Here is a 22,695-nt window from a genome sequence, read left to right as displayed (position 1 = left end):
GTGAGATAGTAAAGGCGTTTAAAATAACAGAAAGAAGTTTCGAACTATTCAACGCAATAAAGATCGACTAAACATTTTTACAGCAATAGCTATGCTATTTTTTTTCTATCAGAAAGCAATGTTTTATCAACACACGAACTGAAGATTTTTCGAATGTTTTAAAACGTTTGAACAGTAGCTGCCCTCTTCCTCTTTCCTTCGTCTTCGTCTCTCTCTGTCTCTTTCTTTTGTCTCTGTCTCTTACTTTCTCCCCGTGTCCGCCTCTTCCATTCTCCCATCTCCCTTTCTCATTCCTTTCCCCCGTCTTCCATATTCTCTCTCCCTCTCCTCCTCTCCCTCTCCCTCTCCTCCTCTCCCTCTCTCCGTCTTCCTCTCCCTCTCTCCGTCTTCCTCTCCCTCTCTCCGTCTTCCTCTCCCTCTCTCCGTCTTCCTCTCCCTCTCCCCGTCTTCTCGTTCCCCACGTCTTCCTCTCTCTCTCTCTTTCTACGTCTTCCTCTTTCCATCCATCTTCCCCTCTCTCTCTCCCCCGTCTCCGTTCTCTTTCTTCCCGTCTCCTTTCTCTTTCTCCCCGTCTTCCTTTCTCTTTTCCTCCGTCTTCCTTTCTCTTTCCCCCGTCTTCTTTCTCTTTCCCCCCCGTCTTCTTTCTCTTTCCCCCTCGTCTTCTTTCTCTTTCCCCCTCGTCTTCTTTCTCTTTCCCCCTCGTCTTCTTTCTCTTTCCCCCTCGTCTTCTTTCTCTTTCCCCCTCGTCTTCCTCTCTCTTTCCCCCTCGTCTTCCTCTCTCTTTCCCCCTCGTCTTCCTCTCTCTTTCCCCCTCGTCTTCCTCTCTCTTTCCCCCTCGTCTTCCTCTCTCTTTCCCCCTCGTCTTCCTCTCTCTTTCCCCCTCGTCTTCCTCTCTCCTCCCTCCCCCGTCTTCCTCTCTCCTCCCCCCCGTCTTCCTCTCTCCTCCCCCCCGTCTTCCTCTCTCCCCCCCCGTCTTCCTCTCCCCCCCCCCGTCTTCCTCTCTCCTCCCCCCGTCTTCCTCTCTCTTCCCCCCCGTCTTCCTCTCTCTTCCCCCCCGTCTTCCTCTCTCTTCCCCCCCGTCTTCCTCTCTCTTCCCCCCCGTCTTCCTCTCTCTTCCCCCCCGTCTTCCTCTCTCTTCCCCCCCCGTCTTCCTCTCTCTTCCCCCCCGTCTTCCTCTCTCTTCCCCCCCCGTCTTCCTCTCTCTTCCCCCCCCGTCTTCCTCTCTCTTCCCCCGTCTTCCTCTCTCTTCCCCCCGTCTTCCTCTCTCTCCCCCCCGTCTTCCTCTCTCTTCCCCCCGTCTTCCTCTCTCTTCCCCCCCGTCTTCCTCTCTCTTCCCCCCCGTCTTCCTCTCTCTTCCCCCCCCCCGTCTTCCTCTCTCTTCCCCCCCGTCTTCCTCTCTCTTCCCCCCCGTCTTCCTCTCTCTTCCCCCCGTCTTCCTCTCTCTTCCCCCCGTCTTCCTCTCCCTTCCCCCCGTCTTCCTCTCCCTTCCCCCCCCGTCTTCCTCTCTCTCCCCCCCCGTCTTCCTCTCTCTCCCCCCCCGTCTTCTCTCTACTTTTCTCCTCCGTTTTCTTTTTTTCTCTTCCCGTCTTCCTTTCTTTTATTTTCCTGTCTTCATTTCTCTCTCCCTCCTCGTTAAACTTTCTCTCTCCTTACCCTCGTTTTCCTTTTTGTGAACCCGCCATTTTCGTTTCTCTCTCCATTTGCGTCCGTCCCTTTCGTAGCCTCTGTCTTTTTCTCTATCTCTTACCCTCTTCTTCTGTTAGTTGCACCGTTCCCCCCCCCAAATGTCTCTTACTCTTCTTGTCCTCCTCTTTCTTCCCGCCATCTTCACATTTGTCTTGGCTCTGTCTCCTTCTACTCTCCCTCTACTCTCTTCTCTCTCTCTCTCTCTTTGAATCATCCTCCTACTTCCCCTATTCCCCCTCTACCTTTAACAGCTCCTTTTTTTCCATACTCCTTTTAAGTGATTGCACTATATGATTCTCTTACTATTACTCGTATCATTCGTCCTTTATTTCCACTATTCGCCCTTATTCTCATCATCTAAACGATTCACGTACAGATGAAAAGTGTGCACGATGACAAGCAAGCAAAAATAAACAGCATCAAAAGACTTTTCGTATTAGACAAATGACAATAGACGGACCACCAAAAGGATATTTCCAATCTTTATAATTTTCATTTTCATATCTTTAAGTCTTCAGCAAAACAACGTTAAATTTGTGAAATTTTTCATTAGATTTAGACTATAATTTTTTGCTTGACTAATTACAACTTCAGAGATTTATAAGAATTCACTTCAATTCAATATAATAAAAAAAAAATGTTTTCAAAGGAGTAAATCAATTTTCAATACATAAAATTGGACATTTCTCACGGTTTTTGTTATTAAAGCAATTATTTCATTGGTAATTATGTTGCCCGCCCACTAAATCAAATCGGAAACTTCCTTTTTTGTAAATAGCCCATTTTTTAATCAAATTGATTGATTGCCTGCCCTGGTTGTGGTTCCATCACGATGCACCTAGAGGAAGTGTCATATGCCTTTTGCAGTGACTAAGTTTACAATATATTGTAGTCTACTGTTGAGAACCTACTCTTAATTTTAGAAAAATCTTTCCTCCCTGTTCTTCATTTCTCCCCCCCCCCTTAAAGTATAAAATTCAAAAGTCAAATATCAAGCTTCAATTGTGCTCTAAACAGAAGCATACTTTTCGGATGCGCCCTTGTCATATCAAAGAACCTAGTGTTGATTTTATATGTCGGGATTTTCGGCTTGTGTGATACTGAAACTCTTCAAATTCACTTGTGATGTTAGGCTGTATAATATGTTAAGTTTGGTCAAAATCGCCTGCTCCTTCTTTCATCAGATTATTTCAGTTATCGATACTTATCGAAAACATTTCAACACAAAGCCTATCGAAGAACACTGCCAGGCACATAAAGTAACTTTATATGAAAATTCCTAAAAATCGACCCAGCCGTTTTCACCTCCACAGAGAACGAGCTCACAGACACACACACAAAGTTCATTTTATGTAATAGTGTATATATATATATATATATATATATATATATGATGGACTTTCTCGTCGCTTTCGACGTATGAGCTTCCGCCACAACAACTAAGTTGCTCGTAATTCACACAGATGATTTGTTTATAGTACCTATTTACTATGCCTCTCCACGGGACAGAGTTAGACACCAGGGTCGTTTTTTAACGTGGAGAAAAGGTACAAAAATAAAAATTGTCTCAGTCGTGAAGGATTTCTCCTCCACCGAAAGAGAACAAGAAATAGAAGTGCAGCATCTGAAGAACAGATGGTATTTATTTGCTCCCCCACCGAGCAAATTAGGCACAAGGCCGATTTTTAATGTGAGGAGTGAAGGGAGGGGGAAGGGAAAAAGGGGACCAGCTCCCGAGAGGTGGGAAATGGGAGCTGGTTAATGGTCAGGCATGTGGGGTTGCCCCCACATCTGGTCCTTGCTAGTCATAGCCAGTCATAGCTTGCAGCATCTGAAGAACAGATACTACACTTTGATCTTGTCCCGACGGCCAAGAAAATTTGTTTATAGTAGTGAAGGCTTTGTGTAGAACTAGCCACACTTTTTGGTATTACTGCTAACCTTTGTCGGTACAGATGACTGCCACAGGACAGAGTATACAATAGACCGCAGGTTTTTTACGTCAGTTTCCTTCTCCTAGATGCATGTCTTAACGAAGACTAGGGGTGCAACTCTCCCAATGAATTAATGTTCCCCCGGATATCCACCTGGAAATTTCCTCCATTGATTAAAACAAAAATAATTTTCACTACCATCCTTTTTTTTTTTTTTTTTTTTTTTTTACAAAGGTGGTCACCACTTATCAAGGCCCGGAAGCCACTTGAATGACATCATTCTTTTTTTTTTTCGTGTAAAAACATAATTTATCATCTTTTGTTTAACATTTTTCATTTTTCGTCCTATTACATGTAAATTTATTGATCGAATAAAACTGTTTTGTACCAGTTTTAGATCCTCTTTCTAATAATAAAATCAAAATGTAATTTAGAATCCCTCTATCAAATTTTGATCAAAATTCAATTCATGATTTTTATTTTTAAAAAAAGGCTTAAAATTAAAGGCTTAAGCGGAAGAGGTTTTAAGGAAAAATTCAAAATCAGGGCATTTTGCTTAATTGCTGTCAAAGGATTATGAATCAAATTCAATGCAAATCTGATATTTTAATTTTCAAATGAGATGCTATGGTAGGATGTCCCATTAAACCCTTTAAAATACTGTAAATGAACGGAAATTTACGGAACATTTATTAATGAATGTCTATTACTAATTATTGAAATTTAACAAAAATCGAATTTATCTAAATTTTCACGAAGATCCCTTTTTCAACCCTTTTACATAAAACTAATTTAAACAAAATATGGTCACATTTGGACCCCTTACGCTTAGCAGCAGTACTTCAAAATTCACAAGGATTGCTTAAGTCGTTTAGGAGTAAATCTTTTACATATACATGTACATCTATCCTATATATCTATCTATATATTTATATATATATAAATATATGATACTAGTTGCATATATCCGGCGTTGCCAGGTCGTAACATTGCTGGGCGATGGGTTTAAATCGATCAATTAATCAATAAGGCTTTTATCATTCAATGAGGAACCCCTACCTTGACTTTAGAGATCTATCTCTGTCCCGAGTTATTCGCTGCCATGTGGGACCCATGTTTTGAATCAGGTTGTCCCTCCATCTCGTTCTTGGTCTTCTTTTTGAACTCTTATATTCACGATGTGTCCATTCTGTTGTCTTGATGGACCATTTGCTGTCATCTTTTCTGGCTACATGCCATGCCCATCTGTGTTTGGATGTCTTAATGGCAGTATTGCTGTCAATAACTCTTGTTTGTTGGCAGATCCAGATGTTTGTCTTTCTATCTTGTAGAGTGATGGGCAACATTATTGTCTCCATCTTCTTTTGTGCCGCTGCCAAGATTTCACTTTGGCGAGTTATCAGGGCCCATGTTTCACTATCGTAGATCAGTTTTAGTCACATACTAATTGATACACCTAATATCCTCTTAATGCTGTTACGATTTTCCTGAAATGGAACACATGTTGGATTTATAAAAGCATAAAACACCTCCATTTTCATCTATAAAAATCAAACGGGAAAATAACCCTCATAGTTTAAATAAAGCCTACTTCTATTTTAAAACAACTGATGTCGGTTAATAATATATCTACACAGGACAATTAAAACAATTCTATTACTAATAACCATTCATAGCATAGTGCTAATTATTAAAAAGGATTTTGTTTAATGTAATATGCGAATAAGCTAACTTCTCTAATGTAGATTTCTTTGAATATATATATATATATATATATATATAATAAAAATAAAATCTATATTCAGTATGAAAATTAATTTGTAAAACTGTACTTTTCTATATATTAACCACATAATAAATAAATAAACAGACAGGAATACGACTTTATTATATATATGCACACACACACACACACACACACACACACACACACATATATATATATATATATATATATATATATATATAGTGTGTGAAATGATAAAATTGTCGCACTAGTAAAGACATGATTCCATTTCCGTTTGATAAAAACCGGTTTTCCTTTGTTGTTGCAGACCATCTCCTAGTTGACCAGCTGTGTACAAATCCCAAGAGCGATAGGAGCTTTCTATCATGTCTGCAAGTGATACAACAAAGTTCAACAAGCAAGATTGGTGATGCGCCACTGTACAACTCCTGCTCTCTATCAATCAAAGTTCTGACAACAGAACTATTGCCAGCACCCTCAAAATGAAAATCTGGATGGTTCAACGCTTGAGGGCACAGCTTAATGAAGTTTCCGGCCATGGTTATGGTTTTTGGTGTGGTTTCAAGTGAGGACCACATCATGCCACTTCACATCTTTTGAAATCGGTTTGAAAGTAAACACTAATGTGCTGAAGAGTGTGGTGAGCCCTTGGTGCAATCAGATGTCTTCTGGCAGACCGTGAGTGTGGCAGCAAGACTCGGCCCCGGCCCACAAGTCCAAAGAAACCCAGGCTTGGCTTCAGAAGAAGTGCTACGACTTTGTACCCTTCTTCGACCTGAACTCGCTGGACTACTTTGTTTGATCATACATCAAGAACATCACCAACATGACCTCTCACAACAGAAAAGCCAGCCTGATCATCACCATCCACCAAGTATTTGCTGAGCTCCTTCCAGCACTTGTGGAAAAGGCATGCTCCCAGTTCCGGACCCAACTCGAGGCGGGGATTGAGGCCGAAGGTGGCTACATTGACTAGATGTCAGCTCTACTACATAATACCAGTTACCTGATTTGATTTTTTTCAATAAAAGTTTTAAAATAAAGCTGTAATGTTTTTTTTTTGTTTAGAACGACAACTTTATTGTTCCATCCTGTACACATAATTATCTACTTACACTCCTTTCATAATCATGCCTCATCAGTATGGATGTACCAAGCAAGAAGCCATGATCCCATACAAATTATTTATTAAAAGTTATAAATTACTGATTCTGTACAAAAGGCCATTATTGTTTCAAATCTATAGCAACTCCTCAGAATTTTACAGAAATGAGGGCAATTCTATGTAATATACACGTAAATATGTATATATATATATATATATATGTATTTATATACACATATATATTTGTGTGTGTGTATTTTTAAGTTTGACAGCATATATTTATGTACTATTTCAACAAGGAAAATAAAATATTAATAAAAACTTATTTCTTTGTATCTTTTGAAATACACAATCAGACAGACTTTATAAAACCCCAGCCAATAAGTGTACATCTATAAACCCTGGACAATTCCCCGGCTTACCTAAGCTACTTGTGTAGTCGAGACAGGCGCTTTATTTTCCATAGCAATTTAATAAGGTGTCCACCACACAATATCATCTTATCGATGTTGTTTTCAGTTGTTATGGTCTTCTCGAAATATATTTCGCATGGCCAATAAATATAATTAAATTTTATAAAAATATTGATTATTATTATTTTTTTTAATAAATAAATAAATATTTGGATTGCGATCAAAAGTGAAATGTCATTTATTAAAATAAGAAAAATAGTCATTTTTTAAAATATGTTCGTGAGTAATTTTATATATCTATATCTATATATATATATATATATATATATATATATAAAGCTGAATGTGTGTGTGTGTGCCTGGTCACGAATAGGCTCCTATATGGTTGACTATTTTAAAAAAACTGATTACATATGATGATAGAAGATGTATCGAGACACAGGAATGGGTATGTTTGATCTGGCAGAACGGTGGTTAATTAAAATTGTGGGGTCTGCATTCGCGCCTGGCCCACAAAGTATGGAAATAAAAAAATTAAAAATTAAAAAAACGTTTACAAGTGATTTTGATATAGATGTACATAAGAATACTTTGATAAGTATTTTTTAACTTAAATAGGGATGGTATAATAAAATTGCGCGGTCTGCGTTCGCGCCTGGCCTCCATAGAATGGAAATAGGCACAAACTTTAATAAAGACTTTTCATATCTATCTGGGTAAGTATATTTTGATAATTATGTTTCAGTTTGAAGAAATATGGTATAATAAAATTATGGGGTGTTCGTTCGACCCTGACCTCCATAGAATGGAAATATGTCACAAAGTTTAACAAGGTTTTTTAATATAGATCAACAGAATATTGTGATAAGTGTTTCAGTGTGAACAGGTCTGGTATAATAAATGATGGGGTTTATCTATTTTATTTTTACTTTCATCAAAATTTGCTTTGGTTTTGATACCCCCAAATTCAACCCAAATTTACAACCCTTCCTTTTCATAACCTATCATACTTTAATAAATCAGAGTCCATTTTCTGTAGGCTGTTTTTGAACCCAGTCAACGACGGGTACTTTTGCTAGTATATATATATACATATATATATATATATATACACATACACACACAGGGTGACCCTCCAAAAATCGGGTCCCAACTCTTATTAGGCCCCGTTTCTTAGTGTTTTGTCCGAATGAAATGAAACTTTGGTCATAACTAGTTTATTATATTCAAAACATGACATCAAAACACTAGGGTCTTTGGCCTTTTTTTCTCCGTTCTACAGCATATGTTCTAGATATACTTTCTATGATTTTGGGTTTTTTTTTGGCTCGCCCTGTATATATATACTTTATGATTGTATGGTAGTTTTCTAGCTGTAAATCTACTGAAACTCCAGTTTTTATAAAAGGTGTAAATTTATTTGCACAAACATTATTGGCTACATATGTGGATACATGTTTCTGTTGGAACTCCTTTAGAAAAACATCTACAGAAGATTTAGCCTGAAGACGTTGCTTTTGCAAACAAGGTGTAGCTGAAACATTTCTCCACATATGTAGCTAATGTTTGTATAAATACTATACATATACTAGCAGGCCACCCGTCATTACCAGGTCATAAAATACGCTTAAATATCATATTTTGATTCATGCAGATTTTGCATTTATTATTATTATATTGGACCCAATATATAGTAATGATTTAAAAAGTTTAAAAAGAAAATGACTTGTGCGCCACCACCGAGAATCGAAACCAACACATCTAGCTTATGATTTACTTTTTTTTTCTTTTGACGTTAATGCCTGAGCTATGAAAACATGTTTGCTGTAAGGTTAAAAATTAAAACATGAACCAGTCGCTATTAAGTTTCGCATGCATATTTGTAATGCCGTCGTTCGACCTTCACCTGACAAATTCCATTTTTTTAATTTTCACAATTTTGCACAGATCTTCGCGAGCTAAAACCCAAATATAAAATTTCGCATAGGTTCAAATACCCTATATATTAAGTTTCATGCCTGTAGATCAAAAACTGATAGAGGCGTTTAGTAGGCAAAATTTTTTAAACAAATTTATATACGCATACATAAATATATATAGAAAGAGGTTTGTGTTTACTATAACCTTTTAAGCAAATATTACACAAGTATAAATCATGTAGAATATGTGCATGAATATAATTACATGTAATAGTTTACTAAAGATGATCATCCCCTAAGAAATCCGAAAAAACCAATAGGGAATTAATTAAAATGAATGCTTAAAAGAATATACAAATTAGCAAGATTTTTTGCAGATGAATGCAATTCCACAACTCATATATAACAAAGTTGTATTTTCTTTCTAAAGAAGTAGAAAAAAGGGTTTTTAATATATCAGCACAAAACAAAAGAAAAAATTGTAGGAACATAGAAGATATGGAACTGACCTGCCTATTATGCTGTGAAGTCATTTTTCTTTTTACTTTTGCTTTGTTTGCATATTTTAAGTTATATACAAAAATGACATTATCACATTGATAGTTTTTGTTTGATCACCAAAGTTAAGTAACATTGAGCCTAGCCAGTACCAGATGAGTGACCATTTGAAAATACTAGGTGATGTGTGTATTCAAGTAAGCGGGTATGTATAATAACTAGGGCTTGGACAACAGCATATTCTTTTCATTGTTTTGACTCTCGAGTATATATCCAACACAGTTAGACACAATTAATCAACTGAGAACCATATCACGCTACATAAAAACATATAAGATATCAATGGATATATACCTGAGAATCAAAACAAGGAAAAAAATATGCTGTTGTCATAGCCCGAATAATAACTCGGGGAAATTCACGCCTATGCCTTCCAGTACCCCTATCACCTGTTAATCACCCTCTGTTATTCTGAAGGGTTACCATACAGTATGTACATTGAGTTCCTCAACAGTTGTTAAGGCAATACATCTGTGAAAGGTAATGGCGTCACAAAACAAAACATCCACCTTCAATTTGTCATGAGTTAGGACGGAAGTAGTAAGGCTTATAAAACTGTTATGAGACTGCCTATGTCAGTGCACAATCTGTTTTAACCAGAGATAGCAATTTGAAAATAAAAAAGAAAATTTTAATTGTAAAGAGACAACTCTTTGTGTATTCTATAATTAAATATTTATATATATATATATATATATATATATATATATATATACACTAGCAGATGTACCCGGTATTAAAAGTTTTAAATGCCTAAAATTGACACTTTTGTGCTTATTAAAAAAAATTGATGCCTTGACTTTTTATAAAACTTTCTGAAAAGTTGTAACTAACTGATTTCTATATAATTTTATTTGTCTATACTTTGCGATAACTCTTGGGTGTGCCCCAGGGGCTGTTCTAGGGCTAATAAAAACACTCCATTTAAAAAAAATTTTTTTACTATATTTGTCCAAAATTTTCTGTGTATGTCTATTTAGCAGTTTTGCATGGTGCTGAACTAAAATTTAAATATGTTAAGGCTTTGGGGAGTTTGGGGGCTAAATCGGGGGATGCAAGTGATGAACTTAACATTTCTATTTTTTGCATGGTGCAGAACTTAAATTTACACCTGTTAAGGCATAAAACTGCACGGTTTGTTCATTTTCACTAGGATTTGGAGACTTTTGGGGCTAAATGGGGAGGGGAGAATGCTGAACTTAGTCATTTGTTTTTATGCTTCATTCACTGTGGCCTCAAGGAAGACCATGCATGCTTACTTTGTTTATTATTTATTCACTGCCATTGTCATAAAACAGATAAACTTGTCACTCAAAAAAGCATCAAGTTCCGTTAAATGCAAAGACTCTGCAGAAATGTTTTGCAAAATACGAGGTTAATTTTCGGTATTAGCAATGTATTTTTAGGAATGAAAGTTTGGTACTTATGTAGTATAAGGAATATGCTATCGTCATAATCGTCTGGACGTTTTATAGAAAACGCCAGAAGGTGCCGAACAAATTTTTTTTTTTTTTTCACACAAATGCTGGCCAAATTTTCTATGAAAAATATATTGCTTTTCTGTCAGTAATAAGTTAATTTACTGAAAAAACTAGTTGTAAAATGGTAGCAATATTATTGAATAATTAATGAACAGTTTTTACAACACTTTTTTAAAATTAAAATTCAAATCCAAAAAATAAAAGCACTCATTGTAAGGCAAGTTTTATGAATGCATTTTATTTTTTGAATAACAAACAAATGATAGCAAACAAAAAAATGTTTTTAATTTTTTTCTTTTTATGATTTTTTATATTTTTGTTAAAATTAAGTTAAATATTTAAGTTGTTTTGTAGATGATAATCCAATGATATCAAAGAAAGCTTTTATTCATGATTTTTTTTATTAGAGTTAAAACACTCAGCGTTTTGGCACCTTGCTGCATTTTTCATAAGCCACCTGATTCTGACAATAACACGGTCCTTATACTGCCTAAGTACTGAAATAGTGTTGGTGTGTTTGTTTTACTGTATTAAACAAGTTGCTATTTTACTTCTACTTTGAAAGAAATTCTGGGTTCCCTTAACCTTCCAGTCGTGGGGAGTACTGCATTGCTGAACGTTGCAGCTGTTGCCGCCATCTTTGTCGTTTGTGAGCAAGGACCTGCGTTGTTTCAAAGCTCTCTCTTGTCCACTCCACCTCTTTCTTTGCCTGCTTCTTCTTCCACCTTCTGCTATCCTCTGGAGAATTGTTTTCGCTAGATCACTGGCTCTCATCATATGACAAAATTTATCATTTCATTAAAACGTTTCATGTGCAAGATGGCAGTCGTACATACTGCTTTATATAATCTATGTATGAGATATCGAGTACTTTTTTAAGACATCTCATGCTTGGATTTTTTTCTCCTGCACGTAGTAGTTTCAACTTAGTTGACTGATAATTTTGTCCTTCCGTATTGATTTTTATGAAGAAATATATTGATCATTGCCAAGGTTGCTGCAAAGAAAATTGATTCTCTTTACTATCGAAGTTACTCACACCTGAGAGTATCCTGTACTCCTACAAAGCCATTATTCGCCTATATATGAAGTATTCTTGCCACATCTAGACTGGTGGATGTGCCACTAGTCTCTCGCTCTTAGACAAGGTTCAGAAAAGGGTCACCAACCTAACAAGTCTCGCACTAACAACAAAACTCGAACCTCTGTTCTATAGCTGAAATGTTTCATCTCTGTGTCTGTTTTATGAGTATTTTAATGGAATGTGCTCTGACGAAGTGAAAGCACTTTTATCCCTCGATGTAAATAACCCTGACTAACCCAACAAGCAACAAAATCCCACTCCTACACTGTAGAGATCGCTAGCTGCTGGAAAACCTTCTATTTAAATAGTTTCTTCTCTAGAACTGCTAAACTTTGGAATTCCCTCGCGGGTCCCTTCTTCCCTGATTGTACTGATATACAGAAGTTTAGTGTAATATGAACAGAGATCTCACTGCTCAACTCCCTACATAGTATCCCTGTACATTTGGTTTTAAATATTAGCCTCTTTCATCAAAGTTATACTGTATATTGTTGGGGGAGAGGTGAAATAACAGTTAAAAAAAACTAGAGATCAAATAGAATTTGAACTTTGCATAAATAATTCCATAGTTCATTAAAGTATCCATAGAGATAAGCAGGAACCCCGATGTTAATTAATAAAGAATTAATTAATAAAGAATTACTATCAAATAAAGAATTACTATCAAATAAAACAAATATTTTTTTCCATTGTGACATTACTAAGATATATTTTTTGCATGTCACTCTACAAATATGACCGATGTCTGGTTTATTATTTTCTGTGATATTTTTTCCTAAGTCTTTTAAATGTCACAGATGATCTCTACGATATGAAAATATTTTAGTCAGCAATTAATACAAATTATCTTGAAGAATTACGTGAGGAAAATGATCTAATCATAAGGATTCCAATTTGCACCCAGTTAACAAACACTTACTTAAATCAAACACTATATTAGAAGGTCTACTTATAAACTAACAATCAACCATAAGTCATAGAATGAATAAGTTTGCCTATCTAAGCCTGACGCAAGATCCCAGCCTACTTATATGCCAATTCACTGATCCTGATTTATTTAACAGTTCAAATGTTTTATGACTTATCACCACTTATGGGGGTGGTATTTAATACCAAATGTTTTATGGCATATAAACACTTATGGGGGTGCTATTTTTACCAAATGTTTTATGGCATGTCAACACTTATGTGGGTGCTTTTTTATACCAAATGTTTTATAGTATATCATCACTTTAGTAGGTGCTTTTTTATACCAAATGTTTTAGTGCATATCAACATTTATGGGGGTGCTATTTAATACCAAATGTTTTATGGCATTTCAACATTAAGATTAATATACTTCTTGAAAACAATTCATTGCTCTACTTTGATTGACTGATTAACAGCATATTAATGCTTTTGAGAGATTATTTAATATTTAAGCACAATATTTATTGTAAACTAATTATTGAACATGTGTTGCTATTTCAACAAAAGCTGGAAGGAATTTAGTCGTTTATACTTTTTAATTTTTGTAATTTTTTTATGCTTGTTCTCACCAAACAACTTATATTGCAAGTGAAGTATAACGAGTGACAGTAAAAATCATCTGGTATCTGGAAAAAGAGATTTTGCTACTAATCGGGTGGGACAGATGTATAACTGTAAAGAGGATATTAGTACAATTAGTTCATCAGAGCACATTCTGTGGATGTTCTTGTTAAACAATCAGAGCAATATACGAGATCCATTCAATAAATTTCTAGACTTTTTGTACAGGCATTTAAAATCGTTATAGACTCTTGAAAATTCAGTGCTGTACATTTTATGAGATTACTGGCCAATTTTTCATGTTGTCAGCTTCTAATGAACACCTACAGCAGGAATTGGAATACACCCTACTAAAGCCTGATTATCACAGCTGGTGAATTTCAAAAATGTAATCTCGAAGTGAGGAACGATATGCAATAAAATTCTGGTTTAAACTTGAAAAAAATGTCACAGAAATGTATGAGATGCTTAAGCTGCTTTTGGACCATCTTGCATGAATCAAGCATCAGTTTTTGAGTGGCGTAAGAGATTCAAGTAAGGCAGGGAGTCTGTGAGTGATGATGAGAGGTATGGGAAGAGGAAGGAAGTCCAAACATTAGAATAATAGTTTCATGGATAAGAACCATCGTGTGTCTATGGAGGCAATAAATACACAATTAGTTGTCAGTGTGGGAACTGTACACATAGTTATTCATGAGGAACTGAAGATGCAAAAGATTGACGTGAAGTTTGTCCCAAGAGCGCTCCATCCTTGCCACGGATTATTTGACCAAGATGGTCATCAAGGCAGTTCCTTACCCTGCCTATTATCCAAAACTTGCTCTCTGAGACTTTTGTTATTCCCTAAGCTCAAGGAAAACCGTAGAGGCTATTATTCTGAGACAATTGAGAAGATAAAATAGGCTGTGAGGAGGGTTATTGACATGGTCATGCAAGAGAACTTCCATGGGGTCTTCTAGAAGTTGTTGGAACAGTACAACAAGTGCATTACAGCCGGAGGAGATTACTTTGAAGAGAACTAGATGTGAGTACTATCAATAAATGGTTCCAAACGAAAAGGTCTGAAAACTTATTGAAGGCACCTCTTAACACTGTACCGATTTGACACAGGCTGGAGCTTAGCAAACAATGTGGGATTTATTAGTTTAGAAATTCATTCTGCGTCTTGTATTACCCATGCTGAACATCGCTGAACATCAGTGATCTAACAAGAACCAAAACCATGATTATATGGTATGAAGTTTAATTGTACATTATTATATGGTATGAAGTTTAATTGTACATTATTATATGGTATGAAGTTTAATTGTATCAAGTATGGTTGAATTGCAGAAAGAATTGTGAATTTCATTAACGATTCCAAAAGCGGTAGTGTTTTTTTGGAATATTATTTTTTATGTACGAGACAATCACCTGGATAAACAGTTTTTTACTAGATAGCGGAAGTTAAGAAACAATAAACCTGACTAGTACAATATAATTGACCATAGTAAGCACTGTATTTATGGGGCAGAGTCGTAGACATTCCCAGGTAGATATCTGGCGAAACATTTAATTCACTAGGGAGATGCACCCTCGAATCAAGATGGAAAGCAACAGAAAGAAGACAAATAAAGACGGTAGTTTCTTGTTGCTTGATTCCATGCTATGTTGCTGACTCTTCAATTTGGAAAGCCGTCATCGCTGACGCTGTTAAACAGCAAGACTGCGACTAATGATAATTTTTTATGTTCAGTTCTGCCGAATTTCATTCTTTTCATGGAACATAAGAAGCAGACGATATTTTGCTTTGTATTTCGTGCCAGAATTGCATGCCATGGAACAAAATATATATATATATATATATATATATATATAATACACACAAGGTGCCTTCAACAAGTTTCCAGATTTTTTCGTTTGGACCCTTTATTGATAGTACAAACATGAAACTCCTTCGAAGTAATTTCCTTTGGTTGCAATGCACTTGTATCTTCAAACAACTTTTACAAAGCTTCACGGAAGTTCTATTGTGTGAGCATGTAGATGACCTTCGTCATCCACATGCACACACAGTCTTTCATCTCCTCAATTGCCTCATAACGACAGCCTCTAAGGTTTTCCTTGAGCTTAGAGAATAACCAAAAGTCACAGAGGGCAAGGTCTGGACCATAGGAAGGGCGAGGAACTGTCTTGATGCCCATGTTGGTCAAATAGATTGTGACAAGTATGGAGTTCGGGAATTGCAGATTCGTACAAATCTTCTGCATCTCCAGTTCCTCACGAATAATTGTGTGAACAGTTCCCACACTGACATCAAACTGTGCACTTACTGTCTCTCACACACACGACGGTCCTTATGCTCGAAATCTGTTCAACTCTGGTGTTCTGGCTTCCTTATTCCTCCCACACCTCATCATCATTCACAAACTCTTTGCCTTCCTTGATTCTTTTATGCCACTCAAAAACTGATGCTCGATACATGCAAGATGATCCAAAAGCAACCTGAAGCATACCATACGTTTCTGTGGAGCATTTTTAAATTTAAATGACAATTTTATTGCAAATCGTTCTTCTCAAGTGTCCTCGCATCCTGATTGCATTTTTGAAATTCGTGAGTCATCTCATAAGATGTATAGCAATAACATACTGAATTTTCAAGTGTCTACGACAATTTTAAATGCATATACAAAGCCGTCTGGAAAGTTATTGAAGGCAGCTCATGCATATTAGTATTTCATTAGTATTGAGATAAGTAAGCAGAATAGGAAAAATCGCAACTTTTTGGGGTATTGGAATCGGTATTGGAATCCAAAAAATTGTGCATATTTTCCGATGCTAAAAACGATATTTTTAATTTCTTTTTTTTATTTAATTTTGTTTAAAACAAAATCTTCCACTGTTGGTAGTAATAATAAAGTAATAAAAAATTATTGGCTTTATTTTACCAGCTGAAATCTACAGATCCCCCCCCCCTTTACATGTTTGTTTTGTCTTTTACATTTGAAAAAATATCGGCACATTTAACATGTTTTAGCGGTAATTGTGAAAAAATAACTTTATAGTTAAATATTTAGAGATTTATAAAAAAAATCGGAATCAGCATTTTAATACAGAATCAGTAATTGTATCAGAAACGGGAATTTAATGCGGAATCGGTAATTGTATTAGAATCAGGGAAAAATATCGAACTTTACTGACTGTCTGTAGGTTTTGATTCCGGTCTCAGCTCGAGTATTTTTTTTTTTTAACTTACAAGAAATGAACTGTTTAGAAAATAAAAAGCACGTCACAGTTTCTGTATGAATTAAATATTTATGCGTATCTTACGGCCGGACAACGCCGGGTGGCCTGCTAGTATATATATATATATATATACTAGCAGGCCACCCGGCGTTGTCCAGCCGTAAGATATGTATAAATATTTAATTCATACAGAAACTGATACGTGCTTTTTCTTTCTATGTATATATATATATTCTGTTTTTTTCTTATGTCGACGACTGGGTTTATAAGATATGCGTTCTTATCCCTTAGACTGCGTTGCTTCCAAATAAAGTTATCTTGACCAAAAAATGAAAAGAAGTCTTCATGAAAACGATAAAGATAATAGGATTCTTTTATTTTTATTTCTTTTTCGTTTTTTTTTTTTTTTTTTTCATTTTGGTTGATCATCTCAGGCTGATTGCCAACAAAACGAACTCTGAAGAATGAGAACTGTGGAATGAGGGACAAAGATTTGAAAGAGTTCTTCAATGCTCAGATGACCGTCTTTACTTTTTTCTGCTGTTAAGTATTATATCCATCAGAATACCAAGATTAATAGATCTACTTAGAAAGAGCAACATCTTTACCTGAGGACGATTTCGGGAACTGTATAAATTCTCATTGTGTTTCCTTCAAAAAAGACTTCCATCTTGTATGGTTGATTTACATGTCTGGCTTTTCTGGCGGAAACTCTCATTTGTTATTAAATGTTATTTCTGAAGAATAATTCCGAAAGGTTCTCTCTTTTCTTTTTTTTTTTTTCTTTTTGTCTTTTTATTTTCTGGATGAGTCCTCAAGTATTTAAGATAGGCTTCGTCGGTCATACTTTAGTTTTATATCATTTTTATCATTGAATGTATGGATTGAATGGATGCGTTTAAGCATCTTTATTTTGAGGCTCTGTCTTCCAGTCGCTTTGTCATGCGTTAGAACAGCATTTACTGCAATCTACTGACTGCACTTATATCCGAAAAAGGACAATGTTTGAAAATAAAATTTCGTTGGTCTCTCGCATTTAAGGATGAAATAACAATTTGGTTGGTCTGCCACACGTATTTTTTTAAGTAGAGATTTTGGTGGTCTGTCATACTTAGGTTTCGAATAACAATTTAGTTGATCTTTCTAACCTAAGTCGGGAATTTTATTTCTGTTTATTACGTTTAAATTTGGTATAGTACTTTCATCATTAAACGCACATATCAAATGGATGTATCTTATTTTACAAAGTCTAATTAAGTTAAAATCATTATCCATTGATCGCTCGTGTAAAAGTTAAAAATCATATCTTCGTCACTCTCACCCTTACGTTTGAAATAAACTGTGCTTCTCTATTAAGCTGCACACACAGCAATATATATATATATATATATATATATATATATATATATATATAAGTGAAGTGTCTGTGTGTATGTGTGTGTGTCTATGTACATTTCCCTACGCAATAACTCTGTCAATTTTTAGTCTACAGACTCGAAATTTGATATACAGTGTACTGAGATTTGGGAAACTCGATGTAATCGGTTCTCGGCCAGAAATTTGGCGATTAAGAGGTCAAAGTTAAACGATTTGACCTTTGAGAACTCTACCAAACTCCTCCGATAATTTTGGGTCTACGCACTTGAAATTTTAGATATAGGTTCCTTGGAAATGGGTCTAACAATAACTTGATTTGAGCCCAAAACACTAAATTTTAAGGGGTCATAATAGGGGTCAAAGTTAAAAAAAAAATGACCTCTGCGGTCTCTTCGAAATTACTCAGACAATTTCTGGTCTAAAAATTTGAAATTTTACATAAAGGGTATTCAGAGATAGAGCAAGCTTTTTCATCAGTTTGGGTCGAAAATTTTTAGGTACCAATATATGAATGAATGTATGTATGTATGTATGTTTGCATGTCTGCCTTAAACTTTCAATAGAGGCGACGGATTTTACCAAGATCAGTATAGTTTTAAAGTTCAACCTTTCATACGACAAATATCGAAAAATTGGCTAAAAACATCAATATCTTCCCCTTCAACTAGGCACGTTTCTACAGGGGGGGGGTCACTTTTTTCGCCGATATTTTTGAAAGTTATCCTCTCCTTTAGATTTTCTAGCCTTAATTTAAAAAAAATGTCCCTTCCAGTTTGTCGGTGGTCGTAATAGCATAAACGTTAGGTTTTACCCCGTTCTTTTCCCCCTTTGCGGTACGGGTTTGAGCCTACCTTCCTACTACCACTTTTCATTTTTTTGCTTAACATACATATCCAAACACCTGGGCAACGCCGAGCTGAAATACTAGTATATATATATATATATATATATATATATATATATATATATATATATATATATATATATATATATATACACACTTCAGAATAAAATTATCCAACAATAAGCTGGTATGGAAACCTGTGATTATAAGATTTACAGAATATTACTGGCAATAATATTCTATAAGCATTATCCCATCTAAATAGGAATTGCTCGATATATAAGATAGAGCAAATAAATCAAATTTTAGTGATTCAATGAATTTAAAAATTCATGACATGAAATGTTTGAGTTTCATATCAAAGATTTTTATTATTCTATGTAAGAAAAAGAATACATTATAAATATTTTAATTCCTTATCCTATAAGGTTTCGATGTCTACCATCTCTTCAGTAGGGAAAATATTAGCAAATAGCTATGATGGTATACACCCTATTTGCTAAAGTCAGTGAGACATGGAAAATCATAATTAAAAATTAAAAATTGAATTAGTAATTAAAAGTCATAGAGTAAGGGGAGCTAGAGAAAAAGATATAAAAGTTTACATCCAAATTGCACGGTAAAATCCGAGGTGACTGTTCTTGAAAGCAGTGTGGTAAAATGATCCAAACTGTATTTTGGGTAATCCACATCATATATATATATATATATATATATATATATATATATTAACTGGGAAAGATGTTCCCCAGTCTTCGATAAGTCATGCATCTAGGATAAGGAAAATCTGATGTAAAAACCTGCAGTCTTTTGACAGTAATCTGCAACGACAAAGGTTAGCAGTAATACCAAAAAGTGTGATTGGTTCTGCACAAAGCCTTCACCACTATAAAAAAAAACATTTGTGTGGATTTCCGAGCAACTTAGTTGTTGTGGCGGAACCCCCTACGTCATAATCGACGGAGAGAGTCCATTATATATGTGTGTGTGTGTGTGTGTGTGAATATAAATATTATAAAGGTAGAGAGAAGAGTGGTTCTAACGATAGAAAAGCATATGTTTAAAGAAATGGAGTAACCAGCAGTTATTATTTTTTTTCTCAGTTTTATCTATTGCTGAATAGTTTAGTATCTGTTATCGAAACACTTGTAATATTTATAAAATGAAAAATACTAAAACATTAAACAATAAAGACAAAAATCCATAATAATAACTTTTAGAAGTGATATATATATATTTATAATTATATAAACATGAGAAAAATCCGAATTCAGAACTATCTATGTTTCGACTATGTTAATCCTCTTTTGAAGGTTAAATAAGACTACTGACACCCTGTCATGAAAACGTAGGTTGATTCGAGTTTGAATTTTTCTGGTGTTTTTTTTTTTTTGTAATTTTTCAAATTACATAAATTGCATTTTTAATCTTTCGTCTACAATAGGATATTCAGTCTTTTGTCTGAAATAGAATTTTCATTCTGTTGTCTTAAATGCTATTTTTATTTATGTCTAACATGATATTTTTATTCTTTTGTCTAAAATGACATTTTATTTTTTTATCTTAAATTGCACTTTATTCTTTTGTCTAAAATAACATATAATTCTTTTGTCTGAAATGACATTTTATTCTTTTGTCTAAAATGACATGTTATTCTTTTGTCTGAAATGACATTTTATTCTTTTGTCTGAAATGACATTTTATTCTTTTGTCTGAAATGACATTTTATTCTTTTGTCTGAAATGACATTTTATTGTTTTGTCTGAAATGACATTTTATTGTTTTGTCTGAAATGATATTTTATTCTTTTGTCTGAAATGACATTTTATTGTTTTGTCTGAAATGACATTTTATTCTTTTGTCTAAAATGACATGTTATTCTTTTGTCTGAAATGACATTTTATTCTTTTGTCTGAAATGACATTTTATTCTTTTGTCTTAAATGACATTTTATTCTTTTGTCTTAAATGACATTTTATTCTTTTGTCTGAAATGATATTTTATTCTTTTGTCTGAAATGACATTTTATTCTTTTGTCTGAAATGACATTTTATTGTTTTGTCTTAAATGACATTTTATTCTTTTGTCTTAAATGACATTTTATTCTTTTGTCTGAAATGACATTTTATTCTTTTGTCTAAAATGACATGTTATTCTTTTGTCTGAAATGACATTTTATACTTTTGTCTGAAATGACATTTTATTCTTTTGTCTGAAATGACATTTTATTCTTTTGTCTGAAATGACATTTTATTCTTTTGTCTGAAATGACATTTTATTCTTTTGTCTAAAATGACATTTTATTGTTTTGTCTGAAATGACATTTTATTGTTTTGTCTGAAATGACATTTTATTGTTTTGTCTTAAATGACATTTTATTGTTTTATCTGAAATGACATTTTATTGTTTTGTCTGAAATGACATTTTATTGTTTTGTCTGAAATGACATTTTATTGTTTTGTCTGAAATGACATTTTATTGTTTTGTCTGAAATGACATTTTATTGTTTTGTCTGAAATGACATTTTATTGTTTTGTCTGAAATGACATTTTATTGTTTTGTCTGAAATGACATTTTATTCTTTTGTCTGAAATGACATTTTATTCTTTTATCTGAAATGACATGTTATTCTTTTGTCTAAAATGACATGTTATTCTTTTGTCTGAAATGACATTTTATTCTTTTGTCTGAAATGACATTTTATTCTTTTGTCTGAAATGACATTTTATTGTTTTATCTGAAATGACATTTTATTGTTTTGTCTGAAATAACATTTTATTCTTTTTATCTGAAATAACATTTTATTCTTTTGTCTGATCTGACATTTTTTTTCTTTTGTCTGAAATGACATTTTATTCTTTTGTCTAAAATGAAATGTTATTCTTTTGTCTGAAAAGACATTTTATTCTTTTGTCTGAAATGACATTTTATTCTTTTGTCTGATATGACATTTTATTGTTTTATCTGAAATGACATTATATTGTTTTGTCTGAAATGACATTTTATTGTTTTATCTGAAATGGTATTTTATTCTTTTGTCTGAAATAACATTTTATTCTTTGGTCTGAAATGACATTTTATTCTTTTGTCTGAAATGACATTTTATTGTTTTGTCTGAAATGACATTTTATTGTTTTGTCTGAAATGACATTTTATTCTTTTGTCTAAAATAACATTTTATTCTTTTGTCTAAAATGACATTTTATTTTTTTGTCTAAAATAACATGTTATTCTTTTGTCTAAAATGACATGGGGTTCTTTTGTCTGAAATGACATGTTATTCTTTTGTCTAAAATGACATGTTATTCTTTTGTCTAAAATGACATTTTATTCTGTTGACTAAAATGACATGTTATTCCTTTGTCTGAAATGACATTTTATTCTTTTGTCTAAAATGACATTTTATTCTTTTATTATAAATGACATTTTATTTGTTTATCTTAAATGACATTTTATTATTTTGTCTGAAATGACACTTTTTTCTTTTGTCTGAAATTACATTTTATTCTTTTGTCTGAAATGACATGTTATTCTTTTGTCTAAAATAACATTTTATTCTTTTGTCTGAAATAACATTTTATTCTTTTGTCTGAAATGACATTTTATTCTTTTATCTAAAATAACATTTTATTCTTTTGTCTGAAATAACATTTTATTCTTTTGTCTAAAATGACATGTTATTCTTTTGTCTAAAATGACATGTTATTCTTTTGTCTAAAATGACATGTTATTCTTTTGTCTAAAATGACGTTATTCTTTTGTCTAAAATGACATGTTATTCTTTTGTCTAAA

Source organism: Euprymna scolopes, chromosome 7 (genome assembly GCF_053919585.1).
Source record: "Euprymna scolopes isolate OS-2025 chromosome 7, ASM5391958v1, whole genome shotgun sequence".
Lineage (NCBI taxonomy): Eukaryota > Metazoa > Mollusca > Cephalopoda > Sepiida > Sepiolidae > Euprymna > Euprymna scolopes.
This window is presented reverse-complemented; position numbering follows the sequence as displayed.